The following is a 7,912-nucleotide window of genomic DNA, read 5'->3' on the forward strand; positions in this document are numbered from 1 at the left end:
GGTCATCCAGCAGCTGCAAGTGGAGGAGTGGGAATCAACCTCGGTTCTCCCAGATTAGAGTCCATGCACTTAACCACTACACCAAACCATGACACCAAAGTCCAGTCTGCAAGTCAGGGGCTTCAGAGAGCAGGTTTACCAAAGTCCAGTCTAGGGTCAAGGAGTTCCAGGCAGCAAGTCCAGTCTGAGGTCAGGGGTTCCAGAAAAGCTGGTTGTCAGGTCCAGGTCAAGGTTGCAGAGGCCCAGTAGCAGCAAGGCCAGCTGCTCAGTAGGAAAGCATACTTGTTGCATCCACAAACTGCTGTTTCTCCCAGCTGAATTTATAGCCAGGTCTTAATGAGCTAAATTCCCAGCCAATTCCTTGGCAGTCATCCTGAAACTACTCATCTGTCTCTTTAATTGGCAGCTGACAAGGGGCCATGAGTCTCGCACCTCTTCTCTTTTCTTGCAACTCTAAGCGCCTCTGACAGTGACGGCACTGCTAGGTGGGCTGGGAGTGGCTGCTGAAGATTTGTTTATGGCTTGGTTTCAGCTGTAGGCTGTGACTTCTGTTCAGTGGTAGCCTGCGAATGGCCTAAGTTCTGAACAATTCCAACTGCACTCCACTGTCAGACAATGATATCCAATGTCCCCACAATTCTATCATAGACATATGGAATCCTTGGCTCAGTATATTATGCAAATGAAGGACATGTTCGGGGTCAAGGGGTATTTGAAATGAAGGCATTATCACAGACAGATGACGCTGGCCTATGGTGCACGGGTGTTTCCCCTCCCTTTCACAATGCATGTCTGTTAGGTTTTCTTTGTTGTTCTGCATTGATTTTCCTCTGTTCAGTGCTCCGTTCACTTTCTGGTCGCTGTTTCCCTGGGTTTTCTGAGAGTGGTTTTGTGCCGAGTTCCCCTTGTTTCGCTTCCAAGCTGAAGGTAATTAAACAGCCTACAGATTCCTTTGTATCCCCCCCTGCCCTTTTGGCACCCCTCGAAGGTGACTCCCCCTCCCATATCGAGGTCATTCTGCCCACTCTGCACCTTCTTCCATCCTCCCCCTCCGTCAGCGTATGAGCGCCATTTCCCCCCCTCATTTTAATTTTTTTACAAGTGGCCTGAGTCTAGCAATATGAATAAAAACAATTTTAAAATGGAGGGAAAATTAAAAAAGAGCTGTGCTAGGTTTAGTTCCCTGCTGGTATTGACTTGAAAGGGGGATCAGACAGGAAGCAAGCGGCAGCATCCCCAGTGCAAAAAAAAGGAGAGGATTTCAGTGCTGCATGCAAACAAAAACAAAATACCGGGAGGGGGGATTCATTCAGTCTGGAATGAAATTGACATGAGATGTAACACAGAGAGAGAGAGACTGGGATGGGAAGCCTAAAGCTTTGGAAACATATTTTTCCCTTTAATGCTTTAGTGAGCAAAGTTTTTTTTTGGGGGGGGGGACCATTTTGGCAGTCTCTGGAAGCCTAACATTAAAATGGCAGCTGAGCCACATGGACCTTCTGTGAATTGCTGAACTTAAGAATCGCTTGGGAGCAATCCATTTGGAGGGCAGAGTGCAATCCGCACAGGACACACTTTTAAAAACTGCCAAGATCACAACCAGTGTGCAGGATCAAATCAGAGAATCACAAAGAGAAAACCATACAAATTTGCAAGGATGGGCAGGAAATTAGCGTTACTATGCAGCTGCCCTAGAGCATCGATGAAAATACCCTTTTTTCAATTTAGTGGTACAAGACTAGAAAAGTTCTCCAGAGCTTCTGCCAGAGGACTCCCCCCCCCCATACAAATTGCAGCCCTGTGCAAAGCATGATGGAGTTGCAGCCAAGTTTGCACAGGCGCGCTCGTGCGCGCGCACACACACACACACACATGTTGTCAATGATTACAGCCTGCAATTCCAGTGTCAGTGGGTTCTACCACTCTGTAAACTCAACATGTTCCTCCATATTATGAGATTGTGTAACTTTCCTATTTTTCACAGTAGATGAAAACACAGCAGAGAATCCCCTAGTGCTGGGCAGTATGAAAAATGGGGCTTCACAGTTGCTTGTCAGGAAAAGTCTGGTCAGTTTCAACAGTGGGTTTTCTCCCTTTGCTCGTGTCCCTTTCTGTTCCTTTTCACTCAGCGAACTATCACTAAAACGCATGCGCAAAACCTGAACCATGAGGATTTAAATGGAAGGTGCTTGCTGGTCACTACTGTGCAGTGGAAATAGAGCAATTGTGGAAATTTTTTAAAACTTTGGATGCCACACATCACAAATGATGTTCCACCCTGGTTTAGAAAACTGCTCTTTTAAAATTGTAGCTGCAGAATAAATACACAGAGGAAAAAGAGTGGTGCGTAAGGCGGGCACAGAATCCAAAATCAGGATTAGAGGCTCATCACTGCTCTGAAAGTCTGCAGTAAGGTGCGTGGGCATCATGGGCCACTGTGTTCCTGTTAGCACCTAAGAATAATTCTATCTGTAAAGTAATAAGAAATATTAGATAAGTTTGGAGAAGTTTCAGGCTACAGACTCAATGCTCCAAAATCTGTTTTGATGGGAGTTCATTTAGGTGAACAGGAAAATAAGGATTTAGGTGGGTAGCCCAGACTCCGAGGCAGCAGAACAAAGCTTGCTGTGCCTGCATCCTTTTCACCCCAGGTAAACCCCATCAAAACAGATGATATCTGATGAAGGGTGCGCGCACACAAAAGCTTGCACCCAGAATTAAACGTTGTTGGTCTTAAAGGCGCCCCAATGGACTCAATCTAGGAAAAAAGAAGACATTTCCCTGTTGACTGTTCCAGACTGGCCCAATGGGAGGCTGGTGCTCTTGTCTACAGGCACTCTGGGCTGATTTACTTGTGCTGACCCTGAGAGCTCCCCACCAATATCATGCTGTGAGTCATATGTGTGGCTGCTCTGGAGAAGATTTCAGATGTCATGATGCAACTGTAGAACTGCAACAGAGAAGAAGAGAAGGAGATTGGATTTATGCCCCATGGCCCTTCACTACCCAAAGGAGTCTCAGAGCGGCTCACAATCTCCTTTCCCTTCCCCTCCCCACAACAGACACTCTTAGGAGGTAGGTGAGGCTGAGAGAGCTCTGACAGAAACTGCTCTTTTTTCAAGAACAGCTCTTATCAGAACTACGGCTTGCCCAAGGTCATCCAGCCAGGTGCAAGTGGAGGAGGAGTGGAGAATCAAACCCGGCTCTCCCAGATTAGAGTCCACGCACTTAACCACTACACCAAACAGAGATTCCGAAGGACTGTATTATTATTTTAACAAATGTGAATTATTATGCAGAATACTGTTATGAAGTGTCACAGGCTTTATTTGAAATGCTGCTTGCACAAGCTAATGATATATTAGTTTAAAACAACACTATTGACTAAAGCATCTAGAACCAGAATGTAAGTATCTCCAGCAATGTGGTTTGGAATTATGTGCACTAAATCAATGTCCCAACAGTGATTTGGTTTTTTAGAAAACAAATTGTCCTCCAGGGAAATATGTTTGCTGGCTTTTACTGCAAATGAAGTTATCCTTCATATGTGGGGGGTGGCGGCATGGGAAATATTGTTAAATTATTGCTGTATGTTACCAATCAAATTGTTGGTTGCTTGAAGAAAGGAATTAAGCTTGGTCCACGTATGCACCATATGAAAGGGTTTGTGGATCTTTTCTTCCCAACACTGCAAACATAGAAGCAGAGTCATTATGGAGGCCTCCGATTCAGAGCATGAGATTAAGTGCGCAGTCCAGTGGCATTTCCAAGACGAACGACCTTCATTCCAGCGTGAGCTTCTGTGAGTCAGAGTGCATTGCACCAGAGGTATGAAGGGTACAGCTATGGAAGGGTACAGATCAAAACAATGTGCTGGCATAACCTGGTTTAGCCTGGCCCCTCTTTGTAATACCTTTCTGTTGCTTATAACATCAGGTATACAATTGTGCACCATGGGTGTACATCCATCCACAGAAATGAGCTCTGACTCACAAAGGCTCTGGTCCAGCTCATTTTGTAGCTATAGAATAACATGGCTTCCCACCTGGAATTATCTCGTCCTCATGGTCAATATGCAGAATTCTTGAGTGTTCTGGCATCACATCTGTCATTTAGCTGGGATCTTTGTGGGGGGACCAATGCCCACCGTGAACCCAGAAGTGGCCGAGGGTGGAGGGAGGGAAATACTCCTCTGTTATACTAGATGTTGCGGACCAAAAACAGGGGGCTCTTTATGCCTTCTGGTATACTTGCTAGAGACTGGCCGCTTCTGAAAAGAGATGGAGGAACACAGTCTGACCCAGTGAGGCAGCTCTTGGAACCCACCAACACACCCATGGTCTTAGAGGGCCAATACGAGTTGAAGCGTACGAGACTATTGAAAGTGTTTAAGACTTTGTTTCCTAAATTCTACCAATAATATTCCGGTGGACTGTGAGTTTTGTACAATTGCATATAATGCAGATTTTCCGAAGGAAAGTGTGTGTGTGGGATTCAGCACTCAGGAATTCACAGTGTTTTTCATGCCTTACCGTACCATAAATGGACTGTGTATATAGAGAATACTGCAGAAGATATTCAAGAGAGCCACTATGGTGGGCCAAACAAACAAGAACACCCACTGCAAAATGTAGCGCTACTACAGTGAAGACAAAACAATATTATAATCAATGTATATATTGTAATCAATGTATATATTGTAATTATTATTTCAAATATTCTAAATACGACAATCAATAAAAACATATAATAATTAGCTGTTGCAGATTTTCCGGGCTGTCTGGCCGTGGTCTTGGCATTGTAGGGCCTGACATTTCGCCAGCAGCTGTGACTGGCATCCTCAGAGGTATAACACAGAAAGAGATGGTGACACCTCGACACAGAGAGTCCTCCCTCTGTCTGTGTTATACCTCTGAGGATGCCAGTCACAGCTGCTGGCGAAATGTCAGGCCCTACAATGCCAAGACCAAGACCACGGCCAGACAACCCTACAATGCCAGGACCACGGCCACGCAACCCGGAACACCTACAGCAGCTAATGAACTCCGGCCATGAAAGCCTTTGATAACAGATGTGATAATGAGTTCAGGGTCTTTGACACTTGGTTTGATCATTATATTTAGAATATTATCATGTTTAGAATATTAGAAATAATTATTACAATAGATTACAATATCTTATTACCATAGATATGTTGACTCTAATATTGCTTTGTCTTCACTATCGTGGCGCTACATCTCACGGTGGAGGTTCCTTTGCCTCAAGCACTCTGGTGGGTGGGCCAGTGGCTCCGTCCCCTCCCGGCCTCTGCCTCCCGGTATTGTGAGGAGACGATGGAGGAGAGGAGGACAACCTCAACTGCTCTGAGTCCCCCCCTTGGGGAGGGAGGCCACTTATACAAATCAGCTACTAAAACAAAGGTGGGCTGAAAGAGGAAATTGTCATAGACAAGGAATCACTTACAATCTGTCCCATAGTTTATTTAAATGCATCTTTCCCAAGATCCACCCTCAGATATGAATGGATCCTGTTGTTCTCCAGGTGGCTCTGGGGGATTTTGAGAGCCCCCCCAGGGACTCGGGGGGGGGGGTCCTTGTAGCTTCATGGAATGATGGGCCGACTGGGGCCCACCAGCGTGTTCCATGCTCAGCGAGGCCCCCGGCTCCTTGGCCTACCCTGGGGGCCATATGAAGTGGACTGGAAGACAACTTGAGTGACATTGGGGAAGGCGGTAGAGCATGTGGTGGTGGAGTGGTTAGGAGCGTGGGCTCTAACCTGGGAGAACCGGGTTTGATTCCCCACTCAACTGCAGGTGTGACCTTGGGTCAGTCACAAGTCATTTCAGAGCTGCTCTCTCATGAGCAGTCCTCGGAAGAGCTCTCTCAGACCCACCTGCCTCACAGGGGGTGTCTGTTCTGGGGAGGGGAAGGGAAAGGAGTTTGTAAGCCGCTCTGAGACTCCTTCGGGTAGTGAAGGGCAGCAGGGTATAAATCCAACCTCTTCTTCTTCTGGATGACCCATCTGCACTTGACCCATCTCAGTCTGGTTTCAGGCCTGGGTGTGATACCAAGACAGCTTGAGTTGCACTGGTTGACAATCTTCATTTAAAGTTGGACAGGGAGTATCTTTCCTGTTGATAATGTTGGACCTCTCAGCGGCCTTTGACATAGTTGACAACTCTGTCGTTATCCAGTGGCTTGAATATGGCGTTGGTGTGAAGGGGGAAGCCCTTTGATGGCTTCTTTCTTATCTGTCTGACTGGACACAAAAGGAGTCTCCTGGGTGGTGCCTGCGAGGGCCACGTGGCACCTATAGGCACCCTTCCTGGCACCCACCAGGTGTTTTTTAAAAGTGGGAGGGGCCAGGTTGGGCTTTTGCCCAGCAAGGCTTCTGATTGGCCATTGGAGTTTTGATTGTCTGGGCAGACTTCCAAAAACACTGCATTGGCGGCAGCTGCGACCGCCACAGCACAAGGGTCACCTTCACCATGATGTGGCTGAAGGCAAGGAGCAGCGGCCATTTTGTGGTGGCCATTTTGGAGCTGGGCCCACAGATACTGAATGTGCCCACAGGCTCAAAAAGGTTGGGGAGCCCTGGGTCAGGTTCAGAGGTGCTTGGGGTGTGGCTCCCTGCCGTGGGCCCCTTTACGTGAGATGCAGATCACTATCGGAGGAACCATCTAGTTCATCTCCTTTGATTCTACAGTGTAAACATTTCTGAGCTTAGAATGAACTTTCCCATAGAAAGGCTGCAAGTCGGTGACTTCACATGGCAAGATTTATTTCTGGGCAGGCACCCAGCCATGCAGAACGATCTCTCTCAAGGATATAACAATGAGAGCTTTGCTGAAACTGTCAAAGTAAATTCTCAAGCCTGCTTTTGTCAACCACTGACACAGTCCAGGTCTGCAAGAGCAGGACGATTTCATCAGCCCCACTCCTTCCCTTCCCTCCGGACGTGCTGCCACAGATGCCCCCAGCCCTAAGGCTGCATCCTGACCCAAAGGCGCTTTCTGGCTGGCAGGCCCAATCCAAGGGCACGCTGGAGGTCGGTCTACACGGAGGTCGCCACACCCCTGCTCAGATCCCTCCTCGCCAGACAAGGGGAAGGGAGCTCCAGGGGGCAGCCACGTGGGTCTGCAGTAGAGCAGCCAGATTGGAGACCGGGAGCCCCCCTCAGGGACCCCTGCGAGATCTTCAGGGTATCGAGGGTCAAAGCCCCCTCCGTCAGACAGGAAAAGGGACGGACGGCCCCCCCAGAGTCTCTGTGGGCATTCAGGGTGTGACTGAATCCTGCCCCCTCCCTGGAACTGGATTGCATAGAAAGAAAAACAATTACAGGCCACTCACTGTTATTTACATTTCTAGGGAAATCAAAATCCTTTCTGTCTCCAAAGCTTCCAAAGGAAAATAGCAGGCTGGGTAGGAAGGAAACAGATCAGCTCTGTGCTGTCACTACCAGTCGGGGACCCATCGCAGCGAGCCCCGGAATAGCGTGGGCTGTGCTGGTTCCAGTATCAGACTATGATCTGGAAGACCCGGGTTTGAATCCTCACCCTGCTGGGGAAGGTCACTGGATGGCCTTGAGCCAGTCCCTCTCCTCCAGCCTTGCCCGTTCATGGTGGAGAACTCCCTGGAGATGGCGAGATAAAAAAGGCCAACACTGTGCCCGGGATTGTTGGGAAGGGGACTGAAAACAGATCAGCCAGTATCATTATGCCCCTGTATAAATCGATGGTGCGGCCTCAGGAAAGATATGATAGCATTGGAAAAAGTGCAGAAAAGGACAACTTGAATGATAAAAGGGTTGGAACACTTTCCCTATGAGGAAAGGTTAAGGCGCGTAGGGCTCTTTAGCTTGGAGAAATGATGACTGAGGGGTGACATGATCGAGGTTTATAAGATGATGCATG

The sequence above is a fragment of the Gekko japonicus genome, unplaced genomic scaffold (genome assembly GCF_001447785.1).
Source record: "Gekko japonicus isolate JY-2015 unplaced genomic scaffold, Gekko_japonicus_V1.1 scaffold623, whole genome shotgun sequence".
Lineage (NCBI taxonomy): Eukaryota > Metazoa > Chordata > Lepidosauria > Squamata > Gekkonidae > Gekko > Gekko japonicus.